This window comes from Protopterus annectens, chromosome 4.part1 (assembly GCF_019279795.1).
Source record: "Protopterus annectens isolate FY-2018-M chromosome 4.part1, PAN1.0, whole genome shotgun sequence".
Classification (NCBI taxonomy): domain Eukaryota; kingdom Metazoa; phylum Chordata; order Ceratodontiformes; family Protopteridae; genus Protopterus; species Protopterus annectens.
The window spans coordinates 338,451,283-338,477,966 of NC_056734.1; positions in this window are offsets into that span (position 1 = coordinate 338,451,283).

Here is a 26,684-nt window from a genome sequence, read left to right on the forward strand (position 1 = left end):
TCTGTCCCTCCCACTGGTTCTATTAATGTCACATATAAGTTTAAGGTCTTTAGGTCTTTAGAGCAAGTAACCCTTCAGCCATTGGACTTACATATATGCAGCAGAGTCAGAGATTGCTTTATACACAAGGCAGAGATCGCCTCTGAGCAGTCTGTATGAAATGGAGTAAAATGACACTGTTTTCAGCCGATCCACATAGGACAAATGATGAAGACCTTGAATTCTCCTTGTGAGGAACCTTTATGGTCTTTCCAATTGCTGCAGGGGCTTGGAAAAGTACATACAAAAAAGGGCATTGTTCTCAATTATTGGCTTGATGAGGGAAGAGTGCAGGGAGGTTATAATGTCTTTTTTTCCTGGAGGCAATGCCCTTGCTTATGAGAAGAGCAATACAGAATGCCCTTATTAACAATGTGGAGACATGGTGATCAAAGGTAAGGTTGTTGTCAACCTGTGTGCCCAGGTCTCTCACCACTGAGTGCATTCTTAGGGTGTTTCTATTGATGTGGTAGTTAGGCATAGGTTCGTTCTTACTGAAAGGGATGATACTACATTTTCTTGTATTGGCTTTAAGGCCATGACTTTGGCACCAATGATTTGCTTGCATAAGACCCTCTTGTAGGATGTTGAGATTGTTTGGGGATCCTATGACCACTCCCAGTTTGCAGTCATCAGCAAACTTTGTCAGCCACAGACCTTTAGTTTTTCCTTTTACTTTGGAAGAATAGATCCTGAACAGTAGACATCCCAGGACTGATCCCTGTGGAACACCACTGGTTACTGGTCTGCTGTTGGAGGTGGATTCCTCTATTTTGACTATATGAGTTCTATCGGTGAGCCAGTTAGTGAGCCACCTAACGATAAAAGGGTTGATATCTGGCTGGATGAGTTTGTCAATAATGCCTAAGTGGGGAATAGTGTCAAAAGCCATGGCCAAGTCCAGGCAGGCTGTATACACAGTTTTCCCCTCATCCAGGGCTCTGGGCTTTGGTGACTATCTCGAAGAAGTCCATCAGGTTTAACAGCCATGATCTCCCTTTGATAAATACAAACTGAGTAGGGTCAAGTGTTTGGAGATTACTTATATCTTTGTTGATAAGGTCCATAAAGATTCACTCCACAGCCTTGCAGATAAGGCTAGTCAGATTAATAGGTCTATAGTTACTGGGGTCAGTGGAAGCACCACTTTTGTTCAAGGAGATAACGGTGGTTGTTTTCCATTCAGCTGTGATGAAGCCGGTGCTTAGAGTATAATTGAAAAGAGTACCCACTGGTGCTGCTAGTTCTTGTTGGAGTCCATGTAGGACACAGCCCGGGATGTTATCAGGTCCCATAGATGCTGTATTTTTGGCCTTAGAGAGAGCGTATATAACCTGCTCTCTAGCGATACAAAGTGAGGACAGGTGGAAGGAATGTCACTGGGATGTGTGGTGGGGACAGGGGAGTGAAATTTTCACAGGACGTGTTAGCTACCAGGTTTGCTATGTCCACAGGGTCAGTGTATGTGGTATCATTAACTACCAGTTCAGAGCAAATCTGGGTCTTACCTTTTAGGCTAAGGATGTAACTAAAGAATGCCATATGGTTGCCCTTAGTTGAGAGGACTAATTTGGATTCATAGTGTACTTTGCATGACATCACAAGAAGTCTTATTTGCTTGTTTAAGCTGAGGAGGGTGTGTTTCCAGTTTAGGGCATGCTCCCTCTTACTTTTGGACAACAAGTTCTTCCTCTTATTGTAAAGCCTGCTAATGGCAGTTGTCCACCAGGCAGGTTTGCTTTTCCTTGAAGAGCTTGTTTTGGTTCTATCAGATGGGGCAATGTCAATGCAGCTATACCGGCGTTTGTAAGAAGCATTGGTATAGGACTCTGCATAGTTCCCAGTTCCATCTGAGGTGGGAGGTGCAGTGAAGTTATTTATACCATTGCTTAGAAAGATATAATCTGTTTTGGAGAAGTTTTTTAGTTAACTTGCTGCTAGGGGGGGGGGGGGGGTGTCAGGTGTGATAGTTACTTTAAATGAGACTGATTTGTGATCAGATCTGACTAGTGAAGACCTCATACTGGGGGTACAACAGCAGTCCCCATATTGGTAAGCACCAGATCTGGGATGTTGGCACCCCTAGTTGCTATCAAGCTGAGTGCCCAGATCTGTCACCATTGAGTGAGTACTTAGGGTATTACCATTGATGTGGCAATTTTCAGGAATGCATGTCTTGCCGAAAGGGATGATAATACATTTTTTGGCATTGAGGTTGAGGCCATAACTTTGGCACCAATCATTTGTTTGAGTAAGGCCTTCTTGAAAGATGTTGACATTGTTTGAAGATTCTATGACAACACCCAGTTTGCAGTCATCAGCAAACTTTGTCAGCCATAGTCCCTAAGTTTTAGCTTGTACTTCAGCGCAATAGATTCTAAACAATAGAGTGCCCAGGACTGATCCTTATACCACTGGTAATAGGTCTGCTGTTGGAGGTGGAGTCCACTTTTTTGACTGTATGGGTTCCATCAGAGAGCCAGTTTGCAATCCACCTAATGATATAAGGGTTGATGTCTAGTTTAATTTTTCTAAATCTTTTGAGTTTCTAATACCATGCCAGGAATGGACTCCATTCTTAAGCCAAAGTATGATAAAAGTGCAGGAAAATAGTATTGTTTCACTCTTTAATGTCAGCCAGAAGCGTCTATGCAGCACCTGCAATGTGCCCAGTAATGACTCTTTCTGCAATTCGTATGGAGTTACATGTATTGCTAACATATCTAAATATGCTTGTGGATTCTTTTTTATAAGACCTGCTGCTCCTACTACTATTGGAACTCTCTGGGTATCTGTCTTGAACATTGCTCTCATTTCTGCCTGCAAATCCTGATATTTTATGACTGTGCTGCTCTGTATGATGTGTAGCTGGGAGAGTTTGTCATAGGTTCATAGGTAGGTACTAGACTATCTGCCCGAGGGCATTTATAAGCCTAGCAAGAGTGTGTCGGCTTTCACTGCCCCATTGATTAATTAACTGATGCTCGGTCAAGCAGAGCCAATGAAGTGATCCCAGGGGTGTATTTTCTGTTACCCATCCACTCGTCAAGGTTTCTCTTGAAGAGTGTTAGTGAGGGGCTCTGCCTGATATAATCTGGAATTTTGTTCCAAAGCATGGGGAGTCTATGTGACAGGAATCTATCCCTCCAGCATGTCCTATTTATTGTTGGGACGAGGTTTAGCTCACTAGAGCAAGTGGCTCGCAGTGACTTGGATTTCTTTAGGTGGTACATGTCTATCAGTTCTGAGTTGGACATGGCTTTGTAAGTCAGGCAGAGATCACCTCTGAGTAAGCGATATGCCACTGAGTACAGTCAGAATTTTTTCAGTCGTGCTGCATAGGACATATGTTTGTGACCAGTAATCCTCTTGGTGAGGTACGTTTGTGGTCATTCCAGCTGGTGGAAGTGTCTTGTGAGGTACATCCCAAATGGGGCATTGTACTCTATGATGTGTCTAATGAGTGACAAGCAGAGGGGCACTATAACCTCTTTATTTCTAGATGTGAACCCTTTAATAATTAAATGGGCCACATAGAAGGATTTCCTAACTACTTTGGCAATATGATTGTCAAAGGAGAGATTACTATCGACCCGGGTCCCCAGATCTGGGTGGCCTAATGGTTAAAGTGTTTGCCTTACAAACACAAGGTGCAGGATTTGAGTCTCACAAGGGATAATTGGCTAGGCTTAAAATGGCTCACAAGGGCAGTTAGCTTAGTACTAATCTATGAACCTATGAATCTATGATCTCTTATTACCTCTTCTGCATTAAGGGGGCTGCCACCTATGTGGTAATTCGTGGGTGTTTTGTTTTTCCCAAACGGGACAACTATGCATTTTTTGGCATTTAGCCTGAGGCCATGACTTTGACAACAGGTGTCCATCTCAGTAAGGCCCTTTTGGAGGATGTCTGTGTTAGCCGGAGAGTCAATTATGGCTCCCAGTTTGCAGTCATCAGCGAACTTGGTTAGCCATAGTCCTCCTGTGTTTGCCTGTACTTCTGAGAAGTATATGATGGACAGTAGGGGTCCCAGGACTGAGCCTTGTGGGACACCACTTGTGACTGGTTTAGAGTCAGACCTGGAGCCCACTATTCTTACTGTGTGAGTTCTGTCTGTAAGCCAGTTGGCAACCCATCTTGTGACGTAGGGATTTATGTTCAGGCTGGTGAGTTTTTCTGTAATACTCGAGTGGGGAATGGTGTCAAAAGCCTTGGTGAAGTCAAGGTAGGCTGTGTGAACCACCTTTCCCTCATCTATGCCCTTGGTGACTGTCTTGAAGAAGTCAACCAGGTTTAGTAGGCATGATCTGCCCTTAACAAAGTCAAAATGGGTCGGGTCAAGTGTTTGAAGGTTCCCAATGTCTTTGTTAATGAGTTCCATGATGATGCACTCCATAGCCTTGCAGACCAGGCTAGTCAGGCTTATGGGGCAATAGTTACCAGGGTCAGTTGTGGCCCCTCCTTTGTGGAGAGGAATAATCGTTGCTGTGTGCAATTCTATGGGCACATAGCCTGTGGAGAGGCTGAGGTTGAACAGTGTGTTAAGGTGGGAGGTTAGTTTGTTCTGTAGTTCATGCAAGATGCAGCCCGGGACACCATATGGTCCCATTAATGCTGTGTTTGGCTTTTGCAAGGGCTGTTTTCACCCGTGCATTTGTGATTTTTGGGACACTACCCTTTTCCGGTATTGTTGTGGGCCCTTTTGGAGGTGAGAGTGGGGGTGAAGATTGCACTGAATCTATCTGCCAGGATGTTGGCAATATCAGTAGGTTCAGTATATTTTGTGCTATTTTGCACTAGTTCAGTGCTTATCTGTGAGTTGCCACTTAGATTCTTAACATAGCTAAAGAAGGCTTTGTGTTTATTTTTTGAATCCTTGGCTATTTTTATTTCGAAGTTAGTCTTGGATGATTTCATGAGGGACCTTAGTTTCTTACTGATACTGACCAGGGATGTCTTTCCTTCTTGGGATTTGCTTTCTTCTGAACTAGTTTCCTCTTTCTATTGTATAGCCTGTTTATTTCAGGGGTCCACCAAACTGGTTTCCTTCTCTTAGAGGAGTGAGTCTTGGCTTTGCTAGGGATGGCATGATCCATTCATCCTTGTAGGTGCTCATAGAGTGCATTTGTAAAGGTTTCTGCATCTTGGGCAGCGTTATCCTTTAGCGTGGGGGCTGTGAAACTTACCACTTCTGTCTTAAGTAAGCTGAAGCTTGCTTTAGAAAAGTTTTTTACTGTGGTTTCCTTAGTTGGGGGTGGTGGTGGAGTGTGGACATCCAGAGTGATTAGTTTATGACCTGATCTAACCAGTGACAAGTTTACCTCCAGTGTGGCAAACCTGTCACCCATGTTGGCGATGACCAGGTCCAATATGTTTTCACCTCTGGTAGGGGAGTTTACCAGCTGATCCAGGGCATTTGAGTTAATGAATTCCAGGAAGCACTTGGCCTGGAAATTTGTACTCGAGTAGTTTTCCCAGTGAATGATAGGGTAATTGAAATTGCCCAATATCAGGGTGTTTGGTAGGACCTTCATGTTTTCCAGTGTTTCCAGAAAGGTGGAGTGGTGGTCCTGGGTCATGGAGGGTGATCTGTAGCAGGCCACAATTTGCATTGCAGATTTGCCCGATGTTAGTTGCACATGGATGATCTCAGAGGTATCATGCTGTGCCACTAACCTGCAGGTTTAGGTATCCTTCATGAATATGGATACACCCCCTCCTTTTGTGTTTTGGTCCGTGTTCTGTGGCCGAAACATGTGGTATAAGTTGTAGCCCATTAGTGCTGGGGTTCTCTCTGGAGCCTTGAACCAGGTTTCAGTTACTGCACTGATGTCGATGTTCTCCATACTGAGGAGTGCGTTGAGCGTGTGCATTCTGAGATTTAAACTCCTGGCGTTGAGTAGCATAACCCTCAGTTTTTTGTTAATTGTGCTGTTTACGGAGGTGGGTTTGACTTTTAAGCCTTGCCTAAAAAAGACACTATGGGTGCAGCAAGACCCTTGGCCAGTATTCAAAAGCCTAGGGGTGACAGGTGCAAGCCATCTCTTGTGAAGCAATGCGGCTTGTCGAGCATGTCATATCAGGCTGAAAGACACTGGATCCCCTTTGAATGACACCAGAAGCTTAGCCAATTGTTGAAAGTAATAATTTTTTCTTTATACTGCGGTATCATTCTTGGTGAGGGCAGGATGCTACTCAGGGTCGGAGTCATACCAGCCTGGGCTACATGATCAGAGAGCTCTTCCATGTCTCTTTTCATGCAGTCCAGGGAGGTATGTCTCAGGTCATTCACACCAACATGAATAATGACAGAGTCATATTTGTACTTGTTCTGGAGTGATGCCTGAGTGAGGAATAGTGTCAAATGCCTTGGCCAGGTATAAGTAGGCTGTATGCACAGATTTCCCTTCATCTAAAGCCCTTGTGACTGTCTCAAAGAAGTCCACCAGGTTTAACAAGCAATTCCAAAGTGGGTAGGATCCAGTGTTTGGAGATTTCCTATATCTCTGTGATAATGTCCATGATGATTTTCTCCATGGCCTTGCAGATAAGACTAGTCAGGCTAACAGGTCTGTAGTTCCTGGGGTCAATAGAAGCACCACCTTTGTGCAGGGGGAAGACCGTGACTGTTTTCCATTCAGCTGGGATGAAGCCAGTGCTTAGACTGTGATTGAGAAAGGTAGCCAATGGTGATGCTAATTCCTGTTTGAGTCCATGTAGAATGCAGTCTGGGATGTTATCAGGTCTCATTGATGCTGTGTCTTTGGCCTTAGACAGGGCATTTATGACCTGCTCTTTAGAGATACAAGGTAGGGGACAGGTGGTAGGGATGTCATGAAGTACGTGTGGTGGGGATGGGGGAGTGAAGTTTTCACCAAATTTGCTGGCTAGCAAGTTAGCTATGTCCACCGGCTCAGTGTATGTGTTACCTTTAACTATCAGTTTGGTGCAAATCTGAGCCTTACATTTTAGGTTATGGATACAACTAAGGAATGCCTTATGATTCTCCTTGCTTGCCTTGGAGTGCTTCACAAGAAGTCTTATTTGCTTATTTAACCTAAACAAGGAGTGTTTGAAGTTTAGAGGCCGTCCCTTCTTACTCTTGGACAGCAGTTTCCTCGTGTCATTGTAAAGCTTGTTAGTGGTGGCTGTCCACCAGGTAGGTTTGCTTTTCCTTGAAGAGCTTGTTTTGGTCCTACCAGGTACTACCGAGTCAATGCAGTTATACAGGTGCTTGTATAGGGTATTGGTGTATAGCTCAGCATAGTTACCTGTTCCATCTGTGCGGATAGGTGCAATGAAGCTATTTATACCATCACATAAGAGGTTATAATCTGCTTTGAAGAAGTTTTGTAGTCTAGTTGCTTCTAGAGGAGGGTCAGGTGTGTTAGTTATTTCAAATGAGACTGATTTGTGGTCAGATCTCACCAGGGATGAACTCACAGTGGGAGAGCTACAGTGGTCTCCCATTATTTATAAGCAGCAGGTTCAGGATGTTGGCAACCCTGGTGGGGGTGTCAACCAGCTGGTCCAGGGCATTGTAGCTGACAAAGTTAAGGAACCTTTGGCTAGGTGAGTTTGAGCACAAGTAATTCGCCCAGTCAATGCTAGGGTAGTTAAAGTCGCCCAAAACTATGATGTTAGGATGTATCTTGAGAGACTCAAGTTGATCCACATAGGCAGAGTGGGTGCCCTGATTCATGGAGGGGGTTCTGTAGCTGGTGGTGACTTGAATAGGTGTCCTACCAACAGTTAATTGCACCAGATGCATCTCTAGGCCATCATACTGTTTAACCAATCTGGAGGTATGTTTACCCTTGATGAATATTGATACACCACCTCCTTTAATTTTCTTGCCTTCAGTTTGTGGTCTGACTGTGTGAAGGAGGTGTAATCCAGTATGGCTGGGGTGCTCTCCACTGCCTTGAACCAGGTTCCCATGATTGCAAAAATGTCTGTGTCCTTCAGGGTGAGGACTTCTTCCAGTGAGTGCAGTTTCATGTAAAGACTCCTAGCATTTAGCAATATGACCTGGAGTTTGTTTTTGGTTGGTATTTTTACATTGGGAATTGTGACACTGCCTAATAAAGGCACTATGGGGGTGGCAAGAGCTTTAGCCAGTAGCCAAAATCCCAGGGGGTGGCAGATGAAGACCATCTCTGGCAAAGCATCGATGTCTGTAGATCATGTTATCCCAGGCTGACAGATACTGTGCCCCCTTAGAATGATACCAAAAACTAAGCTGATTATTGAAGTCAATCAGTTTCTGTTTGTATTGAAGTATCATTCTTGGCGAAGGTAAAGGCTAAGGACATTCCTGCCTGAGACATTTAGTCCGAGAGTTTAGTCATGTCTCTCTTCATATAGTCCAGAGAGGTACATCTCAAGTCATTTACACCAACATGGACTATGACAGAGTCATAATGGTACCTGTTGATGACAGACTAAAGTGCATGTGTGATATGGTGAATCCTGGCACCTGACAGACAGCTGACTGTGAACTTCTCCTTATCCAGCCTGGTGATAGGGACATCTGTGTGTCTCACAATGGATTCTCCAATGACAAATATGTTAGGTTTTCTGTTTAGTCTTATGGGCTTGACAGGTGAGACATTGGTGCATGAGGTATTGTGTTTATTGTGCTCTGCAGAGAAGGAATTATGTGCAGTGTGCTTGTCTTTGTGTTTGGAAGGTCTCTAGAGTTTAGGTAAGTTTGTGGCAAGAACCTCTGCTTATGTAGGTATGTGTGATGTGAGTTTGGGTGGAGGAGGTAGTGAGGTGCGTATGCTGACAACCCGCTTAATGTCAGATATAGTGATTGGCATGTGAGAGATCATTGACTCAAGGTTTTTAATATAGTTGCTTCTCTCGCATTTATTTATTTATTTTATTTTATTTTACATTTGTTGACCGGGATAGTCCAACTGGATGCATGTCCATTTTCAGTGGAGGCCCGGGGAGAAAAGCTCCAAACTTACAAACACATAAAGACAAGCAAGTTACAGTATATGCACACAAATATTGTATTAACATACAAGTTTCAGTCTCACATTTCAAGCCTATGATGAATACAGTTTATATTCAGAAATATATACAAATATGTTACAGTTTCTCTTATCAAACCTGTAGGTGCAGCTATATACAGAGTATCTGCAGAGATGTTACAGATTCTCTTTTCAAACCTTTTAGTGTAAGAGGTAAGTCACTGTGAATAAAAATTGCAGGGATATGGAAGTAGATTAGGCACATGTTGAGTTTGTGTCCACTAGAAGTAGAGGGTTGCCTATGTACATGAGACAGTTGCTACACTACCTCAGGATGCCCATGTTGACCAAGCTGGCTGGAGAAACTGTGGGAAATTGCCTGTTTATAGTGCTAGGTGAATTTATATGGGCAGAAACAGGGATATGGTAGGAAAGGGGCCACATGTAGGAATAACTAGTGGTGGAGTTGTGTTAATACCTCAGAGGTTAGGCTTAATGCTACACTAGCAGGTAGAGCAGGGTCACAGAAAAACTCTTGAGGCTGTTATTACAATAGGATGCTTACACAGCTACACTAGTACTGCCTCTTTGCCTGGAAATGTGCTAAAGATAAGGAGCTACACTGTTGGGATACACCTGTATCTAAGAGAAAAATTGTTGAAATTATCTGTCTGGATATGGTGCACAATTGTACGGCAGTCTGAGGTGCTGCACGATGAGCAAACAAGCAGAAACCCACTCATGGGTAGGGGTTAAATAGCATAAGTTAAATCCTAAAACAACTTTAAAAAAAAGCTCAGAAGAACCAATGAGGTGCTTACTCCAAACCCTAGTCCAGACAACCTTTACCAGACAGGGACCAACCAACACAACAGAGTGCAGAAGGTTGTTTTCTAATCCAAGTTAGCCTGAAAAATGTGCTCAGAACAAACAGCCAGTACTAACAGACAGCCAGGCCTAGAAACTGCAACCCTGAGTCTGTACTATGCTACAGCTACTAGCTACACTATTTTAGGAGGAAAATACAGCAGAAATGTTTACCACAGCAGAAAAGCAGCACTGGGACACTAACTAAAAGTTTTAAAGAAAAAAGAGCAGGGGAATTCTACAGAATGCTTTTAACTGCAAACAAATCATGATCAATGATACAGTCCTTGGCAGGAAAATCAGAACAAACAAACAGATGCTTAACAGATTGAAAAAAAAATTCAGTTAATACATTTCAAACAGTGAAAAATGGCTAAAAAAAGCTTTACAAACAAATTTATACTCATTACACTACTCCCCAATCCCAACTTCAACCAGCCACATTACACCAGAGTCACTAGATCAGTGAACTACTCCCATCCTAATCCTCCATCCAACCACATTGGACCACTATTACTAGATCACTTACTACTACAGTAACCCTTCTTGCAATCACTCCAAATCTCACTCCTACAAAATTGAACCACACTAAAAAAAAAAAAAGTAGCCATACTATAAACTTCTGTCATTACATCCATTATTAGCTAATACTACGCCGATACCAAGTCTACATAAGGTTACAAATAGCTCAAATGACAACTATATCGATTTCATTACTTAATATGCTCCACCTATATATTTCTACACAGCCAATACTTCTAACGATCCTCATATTACTTGAACATATTACTTCTTATCATAACATTCTACCCAAAGCCCTTCCTCACCATGCCACCTCTACCACTTACCCTGCAATATCAAAACCACTCACTCCCACCATCACCCCAACTATTCTGCATATAAACATCATTTCTCATACCCTTAAACTTATATTACTCTCCTACCATACCAATAAACTATCCATTAAATATGACAAGTACATAACTAACCTCATAAGAACCAAAGTAAACACTGCAGCCAGACTATCACTCAGTGGAGATATACATCTTAATCCCGGCCCAACTGATAAGAATATCCACTTAATCAACAGCAATCCATCTCTTAACAAACTCCATCTTCCAAGAAAAGTGCTAATACTAAATATGAATATCAGAAGCATTAGCAAAAAAGCTCATGACCTTCAAGCTAATCTTTCCCTATATTCTCCTGACTTAGTATTATTAACTGAAACTTGGCTTAAAGCTGACATTTCCAATAATGAAATTCTAGCACCAGGCTATAACATCCTACATAATGATCGTACATCTAAAAAAGGAGGTGGTTTAGCCTTAATATTTAAAAATTAACTAAATGCAGAAAACTTGCATATGCACATACCTATCTTAACCAATGCAGAAATTCTACTTGCAAAACTAAAAATTAACTGCTTAAAAAGTGTCAGTATAATCGGTTGCTACATACCACCAGGCAACAACATACCCAGACTGGAGACCCTATCTGAATGGGCCTCTGAGTTCCTCCAACATGAAACCATCATCTTGGGAGGCTTTAACATTGACTGGTTAACCTGTAACTCCAGTTCTCTCATCAACTTTACCAACCTCCATGGATTTTCTTAGCTCATCTAGTCTTCCTCTAGAATTGACAAATCAACCAACAGGCAGTCAACACTTGACTGGATTTTGGCAAACAGACCAACTCTTATCTGTCAATCAGGATGCCTCCGTTACAGCCTGAGTAACCATCTACTTATATTTGTAATAAGACATTGCATATATTAGAAAACGCCCACCAATTACCAGACAATCAGAAACAAAAAAACTTAATTTCATTTAGCTTTATTAATACTGTCAAAGACTGTAACTGGACTCCTGTCAAAAACCTCAGAACTTGATGAAGCTGTTCAATACTTCAGCTCTGCCTTCCTAAATATCTTAAACTCCCAGGCCCCTCCTAGAACCATCAGAATAAAAAACAACTTTGCTCCATGGATGAGCAAAAACACTAGATCTCTGCTGAAATCCAGAGATAAAGTCTGGGCCAACTGGCACAAAACTGGATCCCATACAGACAAACAGGAATTTTTTGAACTCCGTAACAATGCAAACAAATGCGTCAAAGTAGACAAACTTAGCTGCTACCACAATATGCAAACCAGATATCAAAATAACCCCAAAAATGTCTGGTCAACAATTAAGAACATTATCCACCCTAGAAAATCAGGTACTCCTCCCCCAACCATAACAGATACCTCACTGAATGCTGCCACTCATTTCAACAAATTATTTACTGAATCCATTCTTTCACTTGCTAACTCTCAGAGCTGTCCATTCTCCAATCAACCATCCAATTTCCATATTAAAAAACAATGGCTTTACCTTCCATCCTGTCTCTACTGATATAATCAAGAAACTCCTTAAGAAACTGAAACCTACCACCTTGGCCGCTGACAAACTGACAGCTGAATTTTTGAAAATAGCTGCTGAAGCTATTGCATACCCTGTATCCATTCTTATCAACCATTCAATATCTGAAAATCTAGTCCCTGAGATCTGGAAAATTTCTCACATTATTCGACTCCACAAAGGACGTAATACAAAAGAATTAACCAACTATCAGTCTACAGCAATACTCTCACCTCTGTCCAAAATACTGGAGAGGTGTGTACACACACAATTTATGGATTACCTCAACACCCACAACTTTCTCGCAAACACTCAACATGGCTTTAGGCCTACCACAGCACTACAACAGCCCTTATGTCATTCACTCATACAATGAATAACCATAGAAATAATGGTACCTATATCTCTGCTATATTTATTGATCTCTCTAAGGCATTTGATATGGTTAACCACAACAAACTCACTAAATCCATCTCAGAACAGAATCTTAGCAAACGCACCATATCCTGGTTTTAAAGTTATTTAACAAATAAACAGCAAGCAGCACAGTGGAAGCAAGAACTCTCTCCTTTATTACCAGTCACCCTGGGTGTTTCCCAAGGCTCCATACTTGGTCCTTTACTTTTCTCTATCTTCACTAACAACCTCCATACCTCTACTCTAAATGCCTCAGTCATTCAATATGCTGATGACTCAGCACTAATCTGTTCCTCTCCTACCTCCAAGAACTCCAATTAAAAACACAGGCCTCTTTCCTTTCTGTAAAAGAATGGCTTACTGACTCTCAGCTACTACTAAACCCCAATAAAACCAAACTTCTCACATTCCTACCAGCTAATCACATCACTCCCATAGCCACATTTACTATTGTTTCTAACAATAAAACAACTATCTCTCCTGTCACTCATACCAAACGTCTAGGAGTTGAGAAAGACTGCAACATGAAATTCGACACTAACATTTCACTCACTATAAAGAAAGTACATAAAAAACTAGGGGGACTATATAGGTTCATAGGTTCATAGGTTCATAGGTTCATACTAGGCTATCTGCCCTAGGGCATTTATAAGCCTAGCCAGAGTATGTTTGGCTTTCGCCACCCATTTTAAATTAATTTTGCTATGCCCTTTTTCGAGGTTAGTATACTGTGCCTCTGTCTAACAGTGACACAGAAGTGATACCCGGGGTAAACCTACGATCTCCCATCCACTCATCAAGATTCCTCTTGAAAAGAGTCAATGAGGGACTCTGCCTAACCTGGACTGGGATTTTATTTCAGAGTGAAGGGAGCCTCTGGGTTATGAATCTGTCCCTCCAGCATGTCCTATTTATTTCAGTGCTGAGGTTCAAGTCTCTCGAGCATGTAGCTCGATGGGATTTGGATTTTTTGAGGTGCAGCATGTCCCTTAATTCCGGGATGGACATGGCCTTATACGTCAGGCACAGGTCACCTCTGAGCAGGTGGTATGCCACTGAGTAGAGCTGGAGTTTCTTTAACCGGCAGCATATGGCATCTGTTTGAGCCCTTTGATCCTCTTGGTGAGGTACTTTTGGGGTCTTTCCAGTTGCTGCAGGTGTTTGGTAAGGTACATCCCAAAAGGGGCATTGTACTCAATTATGGGCCTGCTGAGGGATGAGTAAAGAGGCACGATGACCTCCCCGATCTAGATGTGAATCCCTTCGTGATTAGGTGGGCTATATAAAATGTTTTTCTAACCACTTTGGCCACGTGGTTGTCAAATGAGAGATTGCTATCAACTTGGGTCCCCAGGTCCCTAATTACTTCTTCTGTACTTAATGGATTACCACCTATGTGGTAATTTGTGGCACTTTGTTTTTGCCAAAGGGGATGACTATACACTTTTTGGCGTTTAGCTTGAGGCCATGGCTCTGGCACCAGTTGTCTGTTTCTACAAGGCCCTTTTGGAGGATGCTTGTGTCGGCTGGAGAGTCGATTATGGCGCCCAGTTTGCAGTCATCTGCGAACTTGGTCAGCCACAGTCCTTCCGTGTTGGCCTGTACCTCCGAGAAATATATACCAAACAAGAGAGGTCCCAGGACTGAGCCTTGTGGGACGCCACTTGTAACTGGTTTGGAGTCTGACATGGCTCCAGCAATTCTAACCATGTGGGTTCTGTCCTTGAGCCAGTTTGCAACCCATCTAGTGACATAGGGGTTTATATTTAAGCTGGTGAGCTTATCTATAATGCCCGAGTGGGGTATTGTATCAAAGGCTTTTGCGAGGTCCAGATAGGCTGTGTGGACCACCTTCCCTTCGTTAATGGCCTTGCTGACTGTTTCAAAGAAGTCAACCAGGTTTAAGAGGCAGGATCTGCCCTTAACAAAGCCAAACTGGGTAGGATCCAGTGTCTGTAGGTCCCCAATATCTTTATTTATGAGGTCCATGATGATCCTTTCCATAGCTTTGCAGACCAAGCTAGTCAGGCTTATGGGGTGATAGTTTCCAGGGTCCGTTGAGGCACCACCTTTGTGGAGAGGGACCACTGTTGCTGTACACCACTCTTTGGGTACATATCCTGTAGTAAGGCTGAGATTGAACAGTAGTTTTATGTTTGGGTTTAGCTCTTCTTGGAGTTCATGTAGGATGCAGCCTGGGACACCGTCTGGTCCCATTGATGCTGTGTTTTTTGCTTTGGAGAGGGCGGCTCCCACCTGAGCATCTGAGCTGTCAGGGGGCAGCACTCTGCTGGGATAGATATTTGCCCTTTTGGTGGGGGGGGGGAGAAGTTTGCGCTGGACCTGTCAGCTAGGATGTTGGCAATGTCTGTGGGATCAGTGTATTTTTTGTCATTTTGGACTAATTCTGAGCATATCTAGGAATTCCCACCCAGGTTCCTAACATAACTAAAGAAAGCCTTGTGATTATCCTTAGTGTCCTGTGCAATTTTTCTCTCGAAGCTGGCCTTTGACGATTTTATGAGTGCCCTTAGTTTTTTGCTAATACTGATCAGAGATGCCTTCCCTTTTTGGGATTTTGCTCTATCATGTAGTAGCTTCCTCTTTCTATTGTATAGTTTGTTTATGGCTGGGGTCCACCAGACAGGTCATCTGCCTTTGGAGGATTGGGTCTTTGTTTTATTTGGGATTGCATGATCCATGCAGTCCTGAAGGTGTTCATAGAATGCATTTATAAAGGATTCTGCGGTCTGGGCCATATTTTCCACAGGCCCGGGGGCTTTGAAGGATTCCACCTCGGTTTTGAGGAGTGTGAAATTTGCTTTAGAGAAGTTTTTCACTGTGGTTTTCTGGGCATGGGGTGGGGTCAGGATGTGAATATCCAGTGAGATCAGTTTATGGTCTGATCTTACCAGTGAGGGATACACTTCTGGTCTGGAGCATAGAGTCCCCATGTTGGTGATGATCAGGTCCAGTATGTTTTCCCCTCTTGTGGGAGTGGTAACAAGTTGTTCCATAGCATTTGAGTTTATGAATTCTAGGAACCTTTGGGCAAGGGTGTTGGAGCTAGAGTAATGCTCCCAATCTATGTTTGGGTAGTTGAAGTCGCCCAATATAATGGTGTTCGGAGAGACCTTCATATTTTCCAGTGTTCTCAGGAAGGCCGAGTGTGGTTCCTGGGTTTGGGAGGGTGGTCTGTAGCAGGCTATAAACTAGAAATAAACAATTCCTCACAAACAGCACCAGGGCTAAAACAGCACAAACACATCTCATCACTACCCTTCTATGTGCCTCGCCTATCCTCACCAATCTTAGAAAATCAGATATAACTGCCTGCTATAACAAAATTGCAAAGTTTTCCAATAATAGTTCACATCTCACACACCAATGCACAGTCCTTAAACAACTAGACTGAACGTCCCCATCTTCTCCTTTGCAACCAGCTTATACTAACCCATAAAATGCTTTACTACCCAGAGAAAATTCCTGCATTACAAAACCTAATACATTCTTACTCCAGTTCTAGGGTCCTACGCTCCAATAACAAACCTCTCCTTCAAGTCACTAAAGCCAACAACTCTGCTGCAGCCGCCTTCTATTTAAATTTTATAGCTAAAAAATGAAACACTCTGCCCACTAATATATCAGTCACAACATCCTTAGCTCAGTTTAAAAAAACTCTAAAAACACACCTACAAGCCAATTGGATTTGTAACTGTGACTCCCCAGGCTAGTCTAACGACATCTTCTTCTTGCTTACCCAGGGTAATTACTCCTCCCTTATTTTCAGGCAGTTGACCTCTCTTTACCTTGCAAGTCTTATCCTTCATACCTCTCGCTTCCTCTCAACAGCTATTCCTTCTTCTAAGTATAGACACTTGGTGTATACTTTATATTATTATAATACTATTTCATACTGGATGCTATCTAATTGTACAGGTTAAGGTGTTTCACCTTTGTACCTGTATAGTGTTTCTTATTTCATTGTAGTCATAGTTGTTGTATATTTTAAATGATTATTATCTTAATTTGATTTGATGCAAAATGTATAGTGTTATGCTTCTGTAGCTGTGAAATTGTACTTTATTAATCTGTGTTATATGAGGAACATTTCTCCCCAGGCCTCTGCTGAAAAAGGACGTGTGTCCATTCAGACTTTCCCAGCAACCATATGAAAAATAAAATACATCATAGTTAAATAAAATACATTTACAAACAGCGAAAACAGTTACAAAAATTATTTAACAGGCCCAGCAGACAATTGAAGTACAGCAGTGCAGTTTGTCTATAGTAATAAAATACAGTAAAAAAGTTGTTAAAATTGTAAAATAATAAAAATCCAACCACGTAAATGAGACGTAAATTTATTGTAAACCACCAAAAAGACTAAGCGCTTTCGCTAAATTTAAATAGGATCATCTGATGATACTATTTGAATTTAGCGAAACGCTTAGTCTTTTTGGTGGTTTACAATAAATTTACGTCTCATTTATGTGGTTGGATTTTTATTATTTTGCAATTTTAACAAGTTTTGGTGTTTTATACACTATTTGACTTACAGTCAAAAAGTTGGTAGCAGATGATAAAACATGTAATAAATTGTAAGAATAAGCAATAACTAGTAAAAATAAGGAAGAAAACAGGCAACTTATACTGTATACTTTTGACACATTCCAGTTGTCATTCTCACTGTTAATTTACCTTTCATGTCGTGATTTTTTTGGCCAAAGGTTATTATGAGAAGGAAATAGATGCTTGTGTTCTACAGTGTCTGTCAGAGAGACACGAAAGGTTAATCTTATTTTGCAGGGAATACCTATGCTGTCACTAGTGATGATCCTTCCCATTTGGATAACAGGATCAGGGTTCCTCTAACATTTTCTAGTGATGTTAATGCTGTCAGAGTATTAAGAACAATGGGCACATATTACAGGTTTCTGATGAACTTAAGGGAATACTGGGTTATAGACCCAATTTTTCTTTTAAGAACAATATGTCTCTTAAAAGACAGCTGTGCTACAAATCTTCAGGCCATAAGCCTATAGTTGACTCATAGAGACATGGCACCTATCCGTCAGAAGTTGTGTGGCATGTAAATACATTTACAGAGGGTGTAATTATACTCATACAGGTATAGGAGTGTCTATTGAATGTGACTTCTATGCTGATTGTAGAATAAAAAATGAAATATATTTAAGTTATTGTAGTACTGCCCAGTCTTCTATATTGTGAAGACTAACCATTCACTGAGAGAGAGAGAGCATATTATGGAAGATTTATGGGACATAAGAAATTCCAAAGAGAGGAATGCTCTAGTGAAACGTGATGGCTGAGCGTTCGCGACATACATTTACATTTTTTTGTTTTAGAGGTTTTATTAGAGAGCATCAGGGGTGGTGACTTTAAAAATAAAACTTAGGCAGCAGGACAGAAATGGATTATTCATTTTAAAGCATATAGACTACCTGATCTTAATGACGCTGTGACTTTGAAGCCTTTTTTATATGCACGCAAATTACCACATGGAAACTTACTGTTGATATTTATATTTTTTTAATTTTATGTTTATGTGTGTTTTTTAGTACTTTTGTACGAGTGCTATGACAGTCTGAGAGAAGGTGCATAATGTCTCTTTAAGAATGTTAATTGTTAATTGGAGTAAGCTGTTAACTTGATGGGTTGTAGTATCTTAAATATGAGTGTGTTAGGCATTTCTGTATTCTGAAGAAGTGGTGTAATATCTCAAAAGTGCTTACTGTCTATATTAATAAAATTTGTGTCCTGCGCTATACAGCTCAATGTTTTGTTTTATTTTGATTTTTACTAATATTGAGCCTTTGTCCACATACTCTGCTTTGTTTCTTCTAATGAGAATATAGAGATGTGGGTCAATGTTGTAGGTTCAGTGGCTGCCTTTTTTTTTTTATAACAGTAATTACAAATTTCTATCAAGCAATGGATATGGGGCATGTTTTACAAATGTGGAAAATGTGTTATTCCTATAGAATCAAATATTTAGATGTTTGTTAATCTTTGAATATAGCCACAGATAATTGATCAATAAATCTTACTAAAGGGATGTTCTTGCCAGTATGATGTGATGTGCAGAATGTTACTTTCTTAAAAGTAAAGTGGATGGAAGTCTTAGAATGCTTTCTTGCCATTTCTTATATAAATATACAGCAGGTTTTGAATTGGCTATGACCTTTACTACAAAGATATTGCAGGTTTCATACTGAGAGCACAGCATACTAGTTAATGAAATGTAAAAACATGTCGATATGTCTAAAAGCATTGTGCATTCACTTGCTAAACTTTAAATTTCACTTGGCTAAAATAAATGTTATTTTATTTGATTTTTCTATGCCTGTTATATTTCATTTTGTGGTTTGAATGACATGTGTGGGCCTTTTTATCATTCTTCAGTCAGATATGAAAAGCTTTTAGTTATGTTCCTCATTATTCTTCACGGACATGCTTTTGAAAAGGCATTCTTTACTAGCTTTTTTATTTTACTTTGATAGAGTCAGACTGTATTTCTTTAACAATTAATTTTCTTTTTTTTTTCTATTTTGTAACAGGTTAGGAATATATATCTTACTTGTAGCTGAGGGTCTAACAGTTAATAAGGTGTGTGTGTGTGTGTGTGTGTGTGTGTGTGTGTGTGTGTGTGTGTGTGTGTGTGTGTGTGTATGCATGTGTCTGCATGTGCAGACATGTTTTGATACTTTTAATGACATTCATAATACTGATAAATAACCCATCTCCATTCTGTTAAAATAACCAGTTTAGACTGCTTTTATTATACTTATTCCTCTAAAATATGCTAGGCATATGCCTTCCATCATACCCAAACAGAAAGCGTAACAAGACAAGTAAAACATATTGTTAAAAGAAGGCATTAAGACCTGATGTGAACTTTCCACATTCTGTGACTCATACCACAGCCATGGGGCTATAGTCTCATAGCTCAAGCTTTAACGATCTGCCTGTAAAAATCAGTTTTTTCCAGGAAATAAAATGCTACCAAAAGTACAGTGCTCATCTATCTGAAGTTGTCAAGGATGACTTAAAACAGAAGAGTAAGTACACCTAGCAACAGAATCCCACCTCATGTCATTATTATCTTTCTGCATGCTGTGCTTTTTCCAAAGGTGTTGCGTTGCGAATTACGTTAAGTAACCATCAAAGAAACCAGGTTCACTGCACTTTTTTGTGTTAACAGTGAGAGTCTGTGCCCCAACATGCCTTTGGCACTTTAGTAACACAATGGACAAAATCGCAATACATTAATATCATTTATATTTAAGCATATATATTTTAAGTCAGTTTAAAGTTATAGATTATTATTATATTATTTAAAGCATCCCTTTAAGAAAGTACATGCACTTTCTTCAAACTACACATTCCTTAGTACTGTGGTAAAGCACTCATGAAACAGATGTCATCAATTCTTTCTTTTTCTTTATTGAGCATAAATTCACTAAGTAATTGTGATTTTGGTTGGACTGTGATTTTTTTTTCAGCTGTTGTGACTGGCTTCAGCAACTCAGTCATAGCTTCTAGAATACTTTACAATTCATTAGAAAGGGAGACATGTCTTTGCACAAATCCAGAATAAACTGCATATTACCATACAGTAATGATTCCAATGAGCAATTTAAATTCAGCATAATATGTAATAAAGAATATTATGTAGTAGATGGCACATACTATTAAGGTAATAGGGAATCTCCTCTGTTGAATATAGCTTGGAAAAAATTGTACTGCTTGTTCTAAGATTCAGTAAATGCTTCCTCACAGAGATCATTACAAAACCATAACCACAGACTCAATGACCAAAAGGGATGATGGAGAGAATTTGGGAGGGAATCAACAGAGGTGTTTATGAGAGTAAGAGGCAGTTAAGAAAAAATAAATGGTAAAGGGAAGAGAGACATGAAGGAGTGGTTGAATATTAAACATACTTAAAGGTCAGACTACTGTACATAAACTTATTTTTTCTTCAGCCATCAGGCAAACATAATATATTAACATGTTATGCAAAGATTTAACTCATTCTGAAAAATATACTAGTCAAAGTTTTAGGGAAAAGGAAACATATTTTTCATACTAAGTGCTGTGTTCAGCTTCTGACAATTGCTGAAAGGCCATACCTCTCAATGTGCAGATTTTCATACAATATCCAGATTTCTGACTCAGATTGTTGGACAGTTTTTCATAAAATTGTGGTTTTCTTTCAAATCATTAGTAAATCACTGAAGGTCGAAGTCAAAAAGTAATGACAGACATTTGTGTTTCAGACTTCATGTTGTGTCTTTCGGCTTTTCCTGGTTAGGGGTCGCCACAGCGGAACTCCGGTCCGCTAATGATTGGCAGTCGATTTTTACATGCTGAGTTGCCGGCCCTGATGCACAACCTTCAACGAAGGTACACCCATTCACGCATGTCTCCACACAGAAGACGCTCTAGCTGAGAATCGAACAGGACGTCTTACTGTGAGGCAACAATGCTACCGCAGCACCATCACTGCAGTCTCGAGTTTCAGACTTCATACCTTCCAGAAATTGGTGTTAGTGCAAAACTTTTTAAGTTTGTAAGAGCAATGTATAAAAAATGTACCCATGTTTGGGCCTTTCCACCCCCCCCCTTCCCATTATTTATGGCTTTGTCCAGATTTCTTGCTCTAAGAGTTAGAAAGAGTTAGAAAGAAGATGAGATTTCATTAAAAAATCAATGTGAAATGGAAAAAGGGGTTATGTATTTCTGTCTAAAATAATGCTAGCAGGGCTCTGCTATCATGGTTAACCTGAGTTCACTATGAGAAGGACTTTGTGAGAGATTATTTATTTTATTTATTACATTTGTTTACCGATCAAAGGAAACGTGTACAGCACTCAAAAGACAAATAACCTCTACCGAAGTGCAGTAGCCCAAAGGAACACTCGATGCTTCTGAAAAACTTTTAATGTCACACAGAAGTATACACGTAAACGCGTTTAAATTCACAACACTCTCATGCGTTTTCATCCATAGAAATGGACTTCATCAGACAACCATTGATGTTTAATTACCCATTTATATATCAACACTCATTAAACTTAATCCAATAAAAACTTTAAAAACTATTTGAATGTGCAAATCAGCCTTACTCATCCCTCATGAATATTAAATAAATACCCACATTTAATCCATATAAAAAAGCTTTAAAAAAACTTTTAAAAAATCTCCTGACAACATTGCAATAGATGTGAATAATAAATATGTAAAAACTACATTCAATTCATATATCAATATATAATATAATAATTTATAAATATTTGCTCGTGCAAAGAAGCAAAATTCCAATGGCTCATGTACAGGTACTGTTTTTGCTAACATGAGCGCCACTTCTACAAATGAATGGCTAAAGAGAGACTTTTTGTTTAATAGTAACATTGATATAGGCACAAAGTACTTGGATGGAGAGCCTTATTTTTTGAAATTAGATAAGCTTAAGGCTTTGATGACAAAATTTAAAACAGTCAATATTGAGAATGCATATTTGAAAGAGTGTTTAAAGAAAGAAATTGTACCTAAAGGACTTCGTGTATGTAAATATCCAAACAATGTTGAACTGGGTTCTGTGTTTCATACCAGTTTAGTCAAAGCATTCAATAGATGTGGTTTAGATATTGTGAGGCTCATTATTGAAGAAAATGAAAGGAAACAGGAATGTTTAAATATTGAAATTGATGAACTAGATGCTTGTATAAAGAAAGACTTAATACATGGGATTAGGACAGAGAGGGAGAAATATTACAAAATCAGACAGGACATTGATGTAAAATGTGAAGAGGTTTTACAACGGAAAATGGGAAAATTAAAAAGGGATATTATGGACTATGAAACTGGTAATAATTATCCCAAACCATCATTCTCTAAGTGGGATTCCAAGGTCAGCAATAATATTAAATGGAACAAAAAAGACACTAGTAACAATAATTATAGGAAAGATAGTTACTATGACCAGGAATTCCCTCCATTAGATAGAGAAATGCAAGGTGAATCCATACCTCAAAATGGAAGGGGAAATTTTTATATGAGGGGGGGGAGAAGGGGGAGGGGGAGATTTTAAGTTGTAGCCCCTCCACCAATGACACAGATTCTGATGACATTGTGATTGAAGATATCAAATATACATACAGAGACTTTTCCATTTATAATTATTGTAATTTTCCACTTGATAAAAACCATTTTAGTTTACTTAGTAAAGGGTTCAAGTTCATACCCTGGACTAAGGGAGACATAGCCACCACAATAATGGATGTTAAATTATTTGTCAGAAAAATTAATCTAGGTATTTTAGCCTCTAGTAATGGTTTCCAGAACAATACCAATAAATTTGACCTAAGAAGGAAATCTATATTTAATCCACCCCTTTTACCACAGATAAAAAATTTTGAAAAAATATTAGAGGAAAAAATTAGAGAAACACAAGCTAAGAATAAGTGTAGGCATATAAATAATTTAAATAAAGGTGAGAACGACACGTTAATGGAATTGATTAAAAACAAATCGATAAGAATAATGAAACCTGATAAGGGTGGGGGGGGTAGCAATAATGGATAATATTACCTATGAAGGTAAAATGAATATGATCCTTAGGGACGAGCATAAATATATAGTAGTTTCAAGAAACGAAGTAAATATAGCATATCAACGCATAGATATTATACTGAAAGATTATATGCTTGAAGGAATTATTGATATGAATTTATTTAAATTCCTAAATGTTCAGAAACCTAGAATAGCAACCATGTTCAGTATCCCTAAGGTTCATAAAGATTGGTTAAACCCCCCACTTAGACCCATAGTAACAGCTGAGGGTTCTAAGACCACACCCCTAGCGAAATACATAGATTTTAAAACAAAACATATTTGGGTCAAAAATAAGAATATTTTGAAGGATTCTTGGGATTTGTTAAAACAATTAACTCCTGATACTTTTAAGGAAGACTTGTTATTCATTACCATTGACATAGTGGATTTGTTTTCTAGCATTCCACATGATCAGGGTATGAAGATGTTTGAAGAAAGTATATTCTTGGACAACACTATGACTCAGAATGAGAAAATATTATCAGTAGCCCTCATGGATATAGTTTTAAGATATAATTTTGTGTTATTTGATGGAGAATATTTCCAACAAAAGGAAGGAGTCTCCATGGGGATACATACGCAAACATAGTGTTGTCCAAATGGGAAGAGAGCTATGTGATACATTCTGATTACAACAAAGAATGGTCATTGTATCGGAGATTCCTTGACGATATAGTCATTTTTTGGACGGGTGGATACAAAAGGTTCTTAGAGTTTTTGGATTATATTAGTCATACTACTGAATTTTTAAAATTTACATATAATATTACTTCTGATGTACTACATTATTTGGACATAGAAATTGTCAAAAATAGATCTGAACAGAAATATGAGTCTAAAGTGTTTAGGAAAAAGACATATTGTAATTCTTATTTACATTTTGACAGTGCTCACCCCCTGCACTGCAAAAGAAACATAGTAAAGGGACAATTTGTGAGGGGGTCGAGAATGACCAGCCTCAATTCAGATTTTGACATGGAATGTAATAAACTGGAAAGCATGTTTCTGGACAGGGGGTATCCCAGAACATTTGTGACTAATATAAGAATAGAGGTGGAAGAAGGGAGAAGTGACAGATTTCAACCTATCCTAGGTATGAGTGATTTTATGACAATTGCAGAAGGACAAAGTAAGGTTGAAGTCAAGGAAGAACCCTTTCAAAAAAATTTGATAGTGGAATTTAACAGATATAATTACAGTTTGAGAGACACACTAGATAAAGAGTGGAACAAATTTGCAGCCCTTTCAGATATAGCGGAAATTAGTAATATTAGACCAAAGATTACTTATAGAAATTCAAAAAGTATAAAGAACTTATTAGAGAAAAGGAACACGAACACACCACACACGAATAATAAAAGGCTTGGAACATTTAAGTGTGGTAGGTGTAGGCAATGTTCCCTTGTCAATAACAAGAGTGAAATATTTCTAGAAAGTAGAAATTTATTGATAAAAAGTAAGGGCTTTTATAATTGTGAGACAAAAGGGGTGGTGTATCTTGTAACTTGTGACCAATGTTCTTCCTACTATGTAGGAAAAACAGAAAGGGAGTTGAGGAAAAGAATGTATGAACATTCCTATGACATTCTGAGAGAAAAAGAGACAAATGCTCTCTTTAGACATAGTAAGGATTGCAAAGGATGTAGTTTTCACTTTTTTGTCCTTCAGCAGGTTCAAAAAGATGTTAGGGGTGGTATATTGGAGGAAATCCTAGAGAGTAGGGAATTGTGGTGGCAGATATACTTGGAAGCAGGAAAAAAGCCTGGATTAAATGATTTTTTAAGTATTGTCTCCCTATTAAAACTAAAAGCAAATAAAATATAAGGGCTATACAAGGTTTCATCACTAGGGGGCAATGTTAGCCTGGTTTTAAACACTTAGGTATTACAAGTTTAATATGTATTACACTATTTTTTAAAAAATATTTATAAATTATTATATTATATATTGATATATGAATTGAATGTAGTTTTTACATATTTATTATTCACATCTATTGCAATGTTGTCAGGAGATTTTTTAAAAGTTTTTTTAAAGCTTTTTTATATGGATTAAATGTGGGTATTTATTTAATATTCATGAGGGATGAGTAAGGCTGATTTGCACATTCAAATAGTTTTTAAAGTTTTTATTGGATTAAGTTTAATGAGTGTCGATATATAAATGGGTAATTAAACATCAATGGTTGTCTGATGAAGTCCATTTCTATGGATGAAAACGCATGAGAGTGTTGTGAATTTAAACGCGTTTACGTGTATACTTCTGTGTGACATTAAAAGTTTTTCAGAAGCATCGAGTGTTCCTTTGGGCTATTGCACTTCGGTAGAGGACATTTGTTTACCGGCTTATGTCTGAATGGGCCAGAAGGCCATTTTCAGCGGAGACCCGGGGAGAAAAGCTCCAGATATACAGTTAACAGTTACAGACTAAATAATACTAAAACATAATTAAACACGTTAACAAACTTGCAGGAAAATACTGCTAGTGAACTAGTGTTTCTATAATACAATGACTATAGGCATAAGTTTGAGCCATTGTCACAGTGTAATGAAACTTGCAATATTAATTACTATAAAAGATGAATATAGTGGGAGGTACACAGAATACATGGATATACAGTGAAATTAGGAGACAAAGTTGTATACAGAACCTATAACAGTGGTAGATATGGATTACAGATGTAAGAATCAGTAAGATTGTCTAGGACCACTGTCCGAAAAACTAGTAGCTGACAGAAAACTAAAAGAAAGTTAGATCGGTGGTAAGAACAGTTATAGCAGATAGCGACCTATATGTGAAAAGGAGATGAGCTACAAAAATGATAGCGGGAGAACTTGGTGAGCCTATAAGATGCAACAGAGAAAAACACAGAACTAGTAGGCAGGTAAAAGGTAGTTGAAAGACTAAGAGTTGAACTAGAAGGGGCTATTAACACCAAGTGAAAGGAAACAAGCTGTTATTGTCCTGCATATGATTATACATCAGATGTTACAGTGACCAGTAAATGGGTTGTGTATATGAATAAAACAGGTAGATTTGATGAATGACGTGGAGAGGAGTAAATCTCAAAGATTGCGCTACTCCTTTACTCTTCTTTTTTGCAGAGGGCAACCCTCTCCCCTGCATCCCTCACACCTCACAGACTTATAATGTACAAATTCTGAGATAAACTTACCTCAGAAAAAAGGCAATATTCTAGTAAATGGACATATCAGACTTGGTGTATGTAACTCCATTTTGTAAGGCTTTCATTCTCTGTTTTTTGGGACTCGCTCTAGCAGGTTCTGATATTTTAAAGGGTCACCATTAGCCCAACTAAACTAATGAC